Source organism: Microtus oregoni, unplaced genomic scaffold (assembly GCF_018167655.1).
Source record: "Microtus oregoni isolate MIOR12 unplaced genomic scaffold, Mior012 000011F_ref0000422, whole genome shotgun sequence".
NCBI classification, from domain to species: Eukaryota; Metazoa; Chordata; class Mammalia; order Rodentia; family Cricetidae; genus Microtus; species Microtus oregoni.
Window position 1 is genome coordinate 16,129,134 of NW_024543070.1, and position 12,756 is coordinate 16,141,889.

Below are 12,756 nucleotides of genomic sequence, written 5' to 3' on the forward strand. Positions count from 1 at the left end.
GAGTGAGTCTGCAGGACAGCTGGGCAAGGCTGGGCAGGGAGGAAGGAATTTAGAGAGCTTGCTTTGTTTGCTCCTCGCAGCCCAAACTGGAGTCCCGCTCCCCTTCCACCCACCTGGACCCTAGCCTGGCTCCCTCTGGCTCCTCCTTCTCCTGTTCCACTTCCCCTCCTTGTCCTCCTCCTTTCTCGCAGGGAAGCCAGTTCAAGGGCAACAAATTTCATGAATAGTGACCACTGCCTAATAGTGCTGCTCAGCGGTTCCTGACTAGAGACAGACCTGCCCCCCCACCCCGGCATTCAACAATGTGTGCTGTCATCTTTGCTTGTCATAACTGGGGGGGTGGGTAGGGAGTGCTATTGGCTGGCCGTAGGTGCAAAGTCGGTCCTTTCCCACACAAAGAATGGAGTGATCCCAACCAGCGAGGAACCTTGGCTTCGATGGAACACTTCCACCAGGGAGAGACTGGGCTTCCTGTGTCGGGCTCCTGTAGTCCTGTCACTGTCACTCAACGCCAGGGCTCGTCGCCAGCATTGCTCCCCCCAGTCTCTTTATCTTCTATTCTAGCCCCCTCCACACACACACACCCCAGTGCCTCTAGCCTCACGGCCGCTCCGCCACTCAATTGCCGGTGCCACTTCCCCTAGGGTCTTGTCCCCCCTTTCATCCTCTGCCTCGCAGGGGTTGCAGACCGCCTGTCAGGCAGGAGTCAGCCGGTGGCTGCACGAGGCTTCAGAGACCGAGCTGCCCGCTGCACTCGGCCTGCCTGCCCACTGATTGGCCGAGCTGCTGTTTCCATGGTGATCTCCCGCAAAGCCCGGCCCCCACCTCGCAGCTCCCTCCCTCCCCCCCCCCCCCTAGGCCCTATTCAGTGGTGAGAGCAGCGACAGGCAGGTTAATAAAACAGGATCCGCGTGAGGAGCCCGGCTGTGGGCCGAGGTCCCAGCGTGGTGGCCCGCCCAGAGGAGAGAGGACAGTGGGGGTGGGGAGTGAGGAGCTCGCTGGAGCGCAGTTAGTGCCCGCCCCACTCCAGCCAATCAGGGGCTCCACCCACTGCAGGTGCTGGGGTTGTGCCCGCTCTGGGATATTGGGGGTTCATTTTCTCATAGTGCGCCTTCCCACAATGGCCTCTAGGGGCAGTGTCACCACCCCCAACAGAACCTCAGGACCCCAGTAACTGAGATGGGAGAAGGCTGGGGATGGGAAGGAAGAGTAGAGCGAGTTGCTGTTGAGACAAGAGTGGTGTCGCTCTTGACGAGGGGGAAGGAGACAAGGGGGGAAGAGGAAAGAAGTAGGAAGGAGGCAGCTGGCAAACACTGCGTTGTTTGGAATAGAAGAAGAGTGGAGCATGGGGCGCAGAGATGAGGTGGGGTAGGTACAGAGAGGGGCTTCAGAAGGTGCAAGGTTGAAGGCCGAGAGGAGAGGGATTGGAGCTGGGACTATAGGAAGGAGGGGAAGAGGGCTTGAAGGTTTGATAAGGGCAGACATTGTTCAGCACGGCCTCAGGCTGACCACAGGTGCCCAGCCCAGAGCCTGGGGAATAGGTGCCGAGTATGTGCCCACTGCATAAGCACAGCAGGGGAGGAATGGGGCGGGAACTGGTGGCCTATGGTTGCTGCGAATATCTGCTGGAGTCAGCAGCCCCAGCAGCACCACTCCTCCCCAGTATCAACCCAGTGTTTACTGTCAAGTCTGTGCTGCAGGCTGACAGGGATGACCTCATTGAGCACTTACAATAATCCTTTGAGGCAGGCCTATTACGACATCCACCAGAGATTCAGAGAGGTTGAGGAACTTATTCAAGGTCACAGGGTGCTGATTCTGCCACAGATGTAGAGGACACGCAATCAGAAGCTGGATCTGGAGTCGAGTCTTTCTGGCTAGAGAGTCAAACCATACAAACAGGTGGGTGATGGGGTAAGCAAGGCGTTCAAGGATGGATCTGACTGGGGATCAGGACCCTGGCTGCCATCTGTAGCATCACCTGGCTCTGCCCTCAGTGCTCTCTGCTGGGGGAGATGCTAGATTTGCTGAGGTTTTTGTTGTTTTGTTTATGCATTGTTACAGTTGAAGCATCACGGGGCAGGCATAGAGGCCCGGTAGAGGTTCTCAGACACTGTCCTTGAAAATCAACTGTTTTAAAGCGTCGGGGAAGCCTAGAGCTATTGCCCCAAGGCCTGAACTGGAAAAACATTGGGGAGGGGGAAAGCAGCTTGGCTCTAAGTTAAATGTGAAGGCACAGATGTGCAATCCCAGCATGCAGGAGGTGGAGTCAGGAAGGAAGATCAGGAGTTCAAGGTCACGGGTGCGTGGCTGTGGCTGCGTGGTAGTTCAAGGCCACCATGAACTATAGGTCTTTAAAAAAGAATGGCTTGGCTCTCGGTCCATCTGTGATGTGGCCTTGGATGAATATTGTAAGTTCTGAGCTTCAGTTTCCCCATCTAAAGGATGGGAACACCTGCACTAGTTGGTGACACAGGTCACAATGGAATGATGCCTGGGAAATGCCTGGCCTGTAGAAAGTCCTTGGTTATTGTGGCTTCCTTCTTTCCAGCCAAGAGGTCTCTTTAGATGCCAATTCCCCTGAGAAAATTGTAGCACCACACTCCAGGCCCAGGAGGAAGGAACTTCCCGAATAGTTGGGTCTCTACTGTCCCGACTTCCAAGAATGGAGACAGCCTCCTAGCCTGAAATATGGTGGGGCAGGAATCTTCCTCTCTCTAAAATGGGATGGACAGAGGATCCAGGCTGAGTCAGTGAACGGGATCACTGTGTCATGTCTCCCCAGAGTCTGCCTCCCTGTTTCTGACCCACCGGGTGGGGGGGGGGGGACACCACTAAGAGAGGCTAAACCTCTCAGCAGAAGCTCTGAGCTTCTCAGGCCACCCACTGGTGGCTGCTGTCCCTACAGCCTGCGGGCCTGGGGGACAAGACTGAGGGACAGGCCACCAGCTAGAATCCCAGGCCAGGGAGGGCACAGGCGGCTGCTGCAACCTGAACACTCGATAAACCATTAATTCTTAATAAACGACAGGCTGTGCATTATTTAACAATAATGATACTTTCTGTTCCATTATAGATTAAAACACCGGCCTCTTCTTATTAATCCTGCATTTCAAAAGCTTGTAAATCCTGCACAGCCAGAGGAGATAAAAGCAGGCTCAACCCCATCCCAGGGTTGACACACTTGCACTGGCACCGTGGCTCAGCAGCTTTGCCCGGATGCACACACTCGTGTGCCCTGGGCTCACCCACAGCCCGGTTCCTGGACGACATCAGCACACCTGCTGTGGATATCGCATGCCTCAATCCCTCCCCCTCTTACACACACACACACACACACACACACACACACACACACACACACAGAGAGAGAGAGAGAGAGAGAGAGCCTGCCTTTCCATTCTCTACCTCTCCCTCCTTTATCTTCACAGCATTCCACCACACACAATCATAATATGCACATAATATGAGATTCTATTCTCATATGGGTTTTGCATTTCTCAAGGGTCCTGGGGAGGGGGTGGAGAGAGGAGAAGATCAATCATAGGGAGAGGAAAAAGAGGAGGTGCACAGAAAAGAAGAAAGCCAACATCTCGAGCCCACAAAGGCCGGCAGCTTCTGAGCGCAAGTCGTCTCGACATGCTGAAAATTGCACAGGGTTCCTGCAGAGTGGCCCCCACTGAACACACACACCCCTCTGTATGTCCCTTGGGTTCTGCTCACACACCCTCTGGGACAGAAAGCTCAGTCTCACTAGAGACAGCGCCTGCATTGCTGCAGTGTTCTAGAAGCCAGGCTTGGTGGTGCACGCCTAAAGTTCCAGCACCTGGGAGGTGGAGGCAGGAGGACTAGACGTTCAAAGCCACCCTCTGCTACATAGCGAGTTAGAGACCCGCCTGAGCTACAGGAGACCTTGTCTCAAAAATCAAAGTACAGGCCGGGCCGTGGTGGCGCACGCCTTTAATCCCAGCACTCGGGAGGCAGAGGCAGGCGGATCTCTGTGAGTTCGAGACCAGCCTGGTCTACAAGAGCTAGTTCCAGGACAAGCTCCAAAATCACAGAGAAACCCTGTCTCGAAAAACCAAAAAAAAAAAAAAAAAAATCAAAGTACAGACAGACAGACAACACAAAGCTTCCTCAGGAGAAGCCAATCTTGGCTTCAGGTTCTCTCTGGCACATGGTGGGTCTTTGGGAAGGGAACAGCTGCCAGGGGTTCACTCTCTGGAGAAAGCACACGTCCATGTGACCTCGGGTTGAACTGTGCCTTTATCTTGATGCCCTTCATCTGTGCAGCCAGGGCTGCAAACCACAGCCCTCTCCATGGTGCAGGCAGAACAGAGGCCAGTTAGACATTCTCTCTGTGGAGAGTCAGAAACCATAACTAAGGAGTTGGGGAGAAAATCTACTGTGACCTTTGATGCCTTGATCAAGGTCACTGCAAAAAAAATCTACATTTATGGAACTTTTGCAAATTCTGGATACCCTGTTGCATGCCCGTACTCAATTCCATTCTTGGAAAGTGTTTCTGCTCTTTCTGCAGGTGAGGAGGAGTTAGCTTGGTTGTGGGCACACAAGTACACAAGTGGTGAAGCCAGAACTTGAAGCAGTTACTGTATGATTTTTTAAAATTTTTATGTGCATTGGTGCTTTGCCATGGGTGTCGAGTCCCTGGAACTGGAATTACAGGCAGTTGTGAGATGCCCTATGGGTCCTGGGAATTGAACCCTGGTCATCTGGAAAAGCAGCCAGTGCTTATTATAGCCCCTGTGCCATCTCTCCAGCCCCCACTGTCTGGCTTTTAACCTCTCCTCAGAGTTAAGAGTTTTTTGGGTCATCTGAACCCCCAAAGCCAGTAGGACTGGTACAAGCCAAGCTGAACTCTCACTCCTAGATTGGATTACAGGTGCCCAGCAGACTCTCCAGGAGGAGGTATGAAGATGGAGTGGATGTGGATGAAGGTAGATCATGGCTTCTCTGTTTTACTTACTGGTCTCCCCCCAGTAGAAGAGGAAGATACACCCCAAGCAGCCAGAGGGGTTCCCTTTGTACTATGGCAGCTTGTTTATTCTGTTCCCTCTCCTCCTCCTTTTGACCAGATTTCACAATGTAGATCAGGCTGACTGTGGCTTTCGTCCATCATCCTGACTTTCTGCTCCCAGAGTGCTGTGATTACAGGCATGTGCTAGCCAGGGGAGCCAGGCAAGTCCACCGTACAGGGTGACTGGCTGAGGCTGAGTGGTTAAGTCAGTGAGTGGTATCCATGTTCATCTTGCTCAGGACTCTCAGAACTGGTCTGAGATGTTTCCTAAGAGCAGATCAGGGGTAGAGAGACAGCTCAGGCATTAAGAGCCCTGGCTGCTCTTCCAGAGGACCCAGGTTTCGTTCCCAGCACCATACTGCAGCTAACAACCATCTCTAAGTAGCTCCAGTTCCAGAAGTCATCTGTAACTGCAGTCCCAGGGGCACTGACGCCCTCTTCTGGCCTCCACAAGTACTGAATGCATATGGTGCGCGCACGCACCCCCCCTCCCCAAAGGATCAAATGAGGGAGGCTGGGGATGTAGTTCACTTTTTAGAGTATGCCTATTGTGCTAAAAGCCCTAGGATCTATCCCCATACCAGATAGGCTCAGTGATGCATGGCTGTAATCCCAGGCCTGGAGAGGTAGAAGCAAGCAAAGGGGGAGAAAGTATGTAGGAAGTTTGAATGTCTGGTGTGGAGGTCCGGACCTATACAGAATCCCAGTACTTGAAGGTAAAGGCTGGAGAATTACAAATTTGAGGTCAGTCCAGGCTAAATGATGAGTTCCAGGTCAGCTATAGTAACAAAGTGACTCCCTGTTTCAAATGCTACCCCCCCCAAAAAAAAGACAAAGAAAAAAGTCATAGCCGAGTGTATGAGCCCATGTGTGTGTGTGTGGTGTGTGCAGGATAAATGGGAGAAGGGGAGGTGTCTTCAAGAAGCACAGAGATGGGGTGGGAAGCTAAGCAGTTTTCTTCCTTTTCGGAAAGGCACAAGTGGGAAATTTGATTTGATCCCTTGTGGCTTTTGGGCCAACCCCTGAGTGAAGTCAGATTGCTTTTACAAAGGAAAATTTTATCCATTTTCTGGGTTTTATGGAGCTTCCACAATGAGAGAGACCTCTCCTGTTGGTGCTTAGCGAGGATTTCTCTGCGTGGCCTACAGTGACGCCGTGTAATCTCCCAAAAAATATGGTGCTAATATTCGCCGGGTTAGGGTTAGTTATTTTTATGTCTCTGTCATTTTGTTTCTCGGCAGCCCTTTCCGCCGCCTGAGAAGGATGCGGCGGACACTTTATTTCCACAGTCATATTTTTTAATTTGATCAAAGCAAATTTCACTTGTTCTCTGTATAAATTATTTAACTCATTTCTTTTAGGTTAAATGTCTCAATAGAAAGATAGAAAGTCCCTCCGTTACATTTTCTGCTAGGATTTTAATCAGTGCCTCTAGATTGTATGAACTTCTTTCTCCGTCTCCATCCTTCTCTGTCTGGGGAGTCTGTGTCCCCAGCTCCCTTTCCCCCTGGCTCCCTTCTCTCCCTGCCCCTACTCTTTACCAATGCTTCCCGAGTCTGGGACTCCGGATGACTCTGGATAAGAACATGACAGGCTAGCTTTTGGAGCCCCTTGAAAATCCTGGCCCCCTCCACTGCATGGAATGGCCTGTGGCCTGCTGAGTTGCCCTACAACCTACAGTTCTTAGTGGCCAACCACAGTCGCCTCTGGTGGGACCTGGACCCCATACCCATTCTCTTTCTCTTGGTGTTGTAGTATGTGTGTGTGTATATATATATGTGAGTGTGTTATGTGAGTGTGTGTGTGCATGTGAGTGTATATATGTGAGTGTGTGTGTATGTGAGTGTGCGTGTGTGTATGTGAGTGTGTGTATGTGTGTGTGAGTGTGCGTGTGTGTATGTGAGTGTGTGTATGTGTGTGTGTGTGTGAGCGTGTGTATGGGAGTGTGCGTGTGTGTATGTGAGTGTGTGTATATGTGTGTGTATGTGAGTGTGTGTGTATGTATACGTGAGTGTGTGTGTATGTGAGTGTGCGTGTGTGTATGTATGTGAGTGTGTGTGTGTGTGAGTGTGCGTGTGTGTGTATGTGAGTGTGTGTATGTGTGTGTATGTAAGTGTGTGTATATGTGTGTGTATGTGAGTGTGTGTGTGTGTGCATGGACAGGCTGGGTCCAGAAGTATGGTTTCTCAGGCACCATCCAACTCCCCCAACAGCTTTTTTTTTGAGCCAGGATGTCTCATTAACCTAGAACTCACCCACAGGCTAAGCTGAATGGTCACTGAGCCCCAGCGTCAGTCACCTGCACTGTCTCTGCCTTCCCAGTGTCAGGATTACAGTGCATATCGCTGTGTTTGGCTTTTCACATGTGTGTTAGGGATAGAACTTAGGTCTTCGTGATTGCTAGGCAAATACTTTACGGGATGAGCCATTTCCTCGGAACCTTTCCCCCCCTTTTTTCTTAGTTTTTTTTTCCAGACAGGGTTTTTCTGTGTAGCCTTGGCTGTCCTGGAACTCATTCTGTAGACCAAGCTGTCCTCAAACTCACCAAGAGCTGCCTCCCGAGTGCTGGGATTAAAGGCGTGCACCACCACCACCCGGCTCCTATTTATTATTTTTTAAAAAATGCGTTCCTGGGGATTGAACCCAGGGCTTTATGTTTGCTAGGCAAGCGTGCTATCACTGAGCTTTATGGCTAAATTTTAATATATGAGCCCTGAATTCTAGCTGTTTCCTAACTGAAAGATCTTTACTCTGACAGGCCCCTGGGAGCTGTTCCCTAGGTCCCAGGTCTTCTGGTGTATATACAGACTTTCTTCTTAGGCTTCTCCTGTTAAAAGTATGAGGTTGGTGAGTAGGTAGGGCCTCTGGCATAAGTATGGGTCGGGGTGAGGAGCTGTCCCAAAAGAAGGCAGGAAGAGACATGATGTCCCTCACTTTGGCAGTCCATAGCCTCAAATGTTGGCTGACCAGAATCCAGGCAGGCAACCTCACTACCCCAGACCCTCTCCCTTCCTCACCTCCCATTGCTTTAGCCAAGTGAGAGTCTCCTGTGGGAATTTCTTTTCCTTTTCCTTTAAAAACACACAGTGATTAACAAAGGGCTGCTATTAACCATGACAAGTCGGAAATTACAATAAAGTCAGCAGAGTCCACGAGCAGCGTGGAGATGCCGGTGGGCCAGGCTAAGGCAGAAGAGAGGCCCCTGTGCCATCCAGGGCTTTCTTCTCAGCCACCGAAGCACTTGGTTTAGTCTGGAAGTCTTCAGTCCAGCCCAGAGTGCTGCACAGGTCAACCCAGGCCTTAGGTCCAGCTGCTCCTACTTCCTGTCCGGAAAAGTCAGTCCCGGCCATTCTTCCAGCCTCAGGGGTTGCCCTTTCATGAAAAGCTTAAATAATAGGGTCATGGCCCATGGCTGACTGGGGCTTGTCGGTGAGGATGTGACCTTTGCTCCTGGACAGGACCAGAGATTTCCCTTCAGGGTCACTCTAGGTTCTACAAAGCCTTGGACAACGAGGATCAAAGAAAGCCCTTGGGACTGCTAGGCCACAGTGTTCCTCCTCATGTCTGTAGAGCAGCTCTGGGGCTCTCATGTCTGCCTTCCCTCCAACACAGCCGAGGATCCTAGGAAGGAGTGGGCTTATTGCTGCCATTGCCGGGAAGTCTGGTTCTAATCTGACTGCAGCTGGTCCCAGTGCAGTTTTCTGTAATTTCTCCTAGCGAGTTTCTGATGGGCTTAGAGAGGGATTACATGCTTCTTTTATTTTGCAGATGATGAAGCTAAGGCATAATCACACCGCCAGGGTGGGGCAGGGCTGTGGCTTGAAATGTGGTTTTATTTTCCCAATGGTTTCTGTCTCCTTGTGTCTCCCAATCTCCGAAGAGATGGATGCCCTAGGGCTAAGGAGGTAAACTGACTTCCTTTCTGTTCTGTGCCCACCAAGCAGAAGGCATCTCAGCCTGCTTCCGTCCTCACCAGACAACTGTAAATTGTGCTATCACTGTAGATTTTACTTTGCTTTTTGTGTTTTTGAGACAGGATCTCAGGTACCAAAGGCTAGCCTAGAACTGCCTAAGTAACCTGAGCAGGCCTTGAACTTTTGATCCTCCCAGGATGACAAATATGCACCTGTCTCTTCAAGCAGATGTTAGCCCTGGGGAAACCGAGGCTTGGAGAAGTACAGAGCTTTGCCCAACACTGGAAGACTGGCAGTGACAGAGCCAGAACTTGAATACAGTTCTGCCTGTCTGTAGTCACCCTGCCCTGAGGTCCTCACCAAAAGGTCAGACACAGCCAGACTTGAAGTCTGCAGCAGTGAGTCCAGCGGGGGAGTGTGGAGTTGGAGAAGCTCATTAGCAGAGAAGCTGCCACAGCCGTCAAGAGCCCAGCCTTGGCCAGCCCCGCCGACTCCCAGCTACGGTGTAAACAGCCTTACTAATTCTCCAGACTCAATCGCTGTCCCTGATGGATTTCCCGTCATTACTCCTGAGTGAGTGACAACCTGCTCAGACACCTGCCTTCCCGGCTGCCTTCTGAGAGGTTCAGAAATCAGAATGCTTTGCTCCCTAAGTTGATTTCAACTTGTCCTAAAGTCATTTTAATTGGTGAAGCGTCAGAGGCAATTTGGATAACTTTCTGAGAGCCCTTTACTGCTAGCCCTGGGCCGTGTGTGTGTGTGTGTGTGTGTGTGTGTGTGTGTGTGTGTGCAATGACACTTTGGCTGGGGTGGCACTTTACCTGTCCCTGATTGGTCAGGAAACCGAGCCGCATACATTGCTTAGGTGCTCCTTGCTGCGGTTTCTAGGCTGGTTCCTGAGGATAACAAGATTCATTTTCTCAATGGCTCTGACAGATAGGATTGTTATTGTTATTACACTCATATACCACCTTGCCTCCGAGGAGCTTAAGGCACTTTACAAATTTGAAAATTATCTAATAATCTCCCAGCAACCCTGAGAGAGGAGAGAAGCAGCAGAGAGCAGCTCTTTGCGGCAGTCAGAAGACCCGATAGCCCCTGCTGGCCAGCACATGACCACAGTGGGACCCGGATGCCTCAGGATCCTGTTCTAGCTGCAAGAGAAGGAAGAGGAGGAAGATGATCTGGGGGTGTGAAGAGGAGGAAGGGGGAGAGGGGCCCTGGCTCCAAAGGACAAAATCCAATGGGAGGGAGATGAGTTGTGCACAGTTTTCTTTAAAGATACACAAAATGAGAAGAAGCAGAAAGCTCCCAGGGGCTTTCTGGTAAGAGAGCTGAAATTCAAAATGGAAATGTATGAGCTGGGGATTATAGCTCAGTGGCGGAGTACTTGCCTAGCGAGCAGGAGTCTCTAGATTCAAGCCCCACAACCTACCCTCAAATCAAAATGGATATCTATCAGAGCAGGGACCTGAGCAGAAATACCTAGAAGCCCCCATCCCAGATCTCAATGGCTACTGTTAGATGGTTATGGGAAGCCTCTGTGGGCCTCTGGTTTTTCACCTGCCAGCTGAACATGTGACATTAGGTCTCTGCCAGCCTGACATCCTATGATTCCGCCTTTCTTTCAGCTCCCTCATGCCAGAGGTGGTGTCAGTAATTGCAGCACCTCTCCTAAGCATGAAGGGGAAGCTACCATCAAAATGATGGAAGGGTGGTGCAGCTGTTGAGGCGCTCCTTGTCAGGATTAGGGGTTTATGATGGTTCTAAGCAGTACCCTTTGGGGAACAGGCGTAGCAATGCCGCTGAGATCTAGGCTTGGATACGGGCCAATGCCATAACTGCTGTTTATGACAGTTAGGCAAATGGCATAACAGACAAATGACCCTCTGTTTTCTCATTTGTCACAACATAGTGCGAGTGTGACCTTCTGTGAGTGCTGTGAGTCAAGATGGACTGGAAGGGTGTGTGTAAATATCTTAGCTTAGTGCCCGGCCCCTTAGCCACGAAGAGAGCAAAGGTGAGGATGAGACCCGGCTTCTGCTGAGATACTTGCCCTCGCTCAAGTGCTGGGAAAGCTTGGGGATATTCAGAGGAAGGTAGCAGGCTGGGGTTTGGGTGGGACAATGAAGCAGGGGCTGGCAGCAGGCGATGATATTCTCTTAGCTGTCTCCTTTTCATCCTCTTTCCACCCAGGACCACGGGCCACAGCTCTTAGTCCCACCCTGTCACCATGGCCATCATCATCATCATCTCCCTCACCTTGACTGGTGTTGGGTCACTGCCAGCGACACTCTTCCTCATTCTGCTCCCCCCAGAAAGCACTTCTCCTGAGTATGCATGGGGCTTTTGGTGATGTTATCTCACCAGGCCGAAGCTGCTGCCTGGTGAGGTGAGCCTGGCTCCAGAAAGGGCCCATCTGACCTGGATGTTCCACAGAGACGGACCACAGAAGGAGCATCAGTTAGGACAGGGAGCTGGAGCAAGCAGAGGGGCTCTTGTGGGCGTAGAGAGGAGATGAAGGAGGCTTTTGCACGACTCTCCATTTGTCTCAGAGAAATGAGTATAGTCAACCTTGGATCCTTGGAGGGATCTGTGCCGGGACTGCTTCACCACTGGTTGCTTAAATCTATGGCTGTCCAATCCTTTGTATAAAATGCTGTAGAATTTGCATAGAGCTCTAGCAGTCCTGCAGCATATTTTAAATCATGCCCAGATGACTTATAATGCCTAATACAATGTAAATGCTGTGTAAAGAGTTGCTGCACTGTGTTGTTTAGGGAATAATAGCAAGGGAAATCGTCTCAACATGTTCAGTATAGATGTAATCTCCCCCACAAAGATTTTCTAATCAAAGATTGTTGAATCCACAGATGTGCAACCCATGGGCATAGAGGGCTGGCTGTACTCCCTGTTATTTTTCTCTCTTTCTATGTATGTATATGTGTGTATAGCTATACACACACAAATGTGTATACACACATACACACATATTATATTGAACGTAATGAAGAGATTCTGAGACTTCCAGACCTACTGTGGACTTGGATTCACTCATTCATTCAACAAATGTTTATTTGTTTACTTATTTACTTTGTGAGTTTGTATGTCTACTTGCATGTGGAAGACAGAAATCAACCTTAGAGATGTCATTTCTTGGGTGCTACCTACCTGGAGCTTTTGGGGAACACCTTTTTTTGTTGAGACAAGGTTTCACCATTTAGCTCTGGCTGTCCTGGAACTCGCTTTGTAGACCAGACTGGCCTCTAACTCACAGAGATATGCCTGCCTCTGGCACCCCGCCCCCGCCGCCCCCCCCCCCCCCCCCCCCCCCGCCTCCCCAGTGCTGGATTTAAAGGCATGCTCCACCAAAACCCTGCTTTGGGAACACTTTTAAAAATGCATCATTGGGGCTGGAGAGATGGCTCAGTGGTTAAGAGCATTGCCTGCTCTTCCAAAGGTCCTGAGTTCAATTCCCGGCAACCACATGGTGGCTCACAACCATCTGTAAAGAGGTCTGGTGCCCTCTTCCGGCCTGCAGGCATACACACAGACAGAATATTGTATACATAATAAATAAATAAAATAAATATTTAAAAAAAAATGCATCATTATCATTTTGCATATGTGTGTGACATGTATGTATATGCATGTTCTTTGTGTGGCCATACATGTGTCTGGAGGCTCCAAATTAATGACAGATGTCCTCCTTAGTTGCTTTCTACTTTATTTATTGAGGCAGTGTCTCTTGCTGAACCTAGAACCCACCAACTCTGGATAATGTATATGTCTAGTCTGCTCCAG

The 12,756-nt window shown here is 50.4% G+C and overlaps 1 long non-coding RNA gene across 1 annotated transcript; it reads left to right on the plus strand.

Annotated features, from left to right (window-relative positions):
- The first annotated feature begins 1,359 nt into the window (after nucleotides 1-1,359).
- Nucleotides 1,360-12,223, plus strand: LOC121453655. The gene is made up of 3 exons (XR_005975039.1): nucleotides 1,360-1,902; nucleotides 9,181-9,525; nucleotides 11,149-12,223. It is a non-coding gene; the product is annotated as an uncharacterized LOC121453655 (long non-coding RNA).
- Nucleotides 12,224-12,756: the final 533 nt, after the last annotated feature.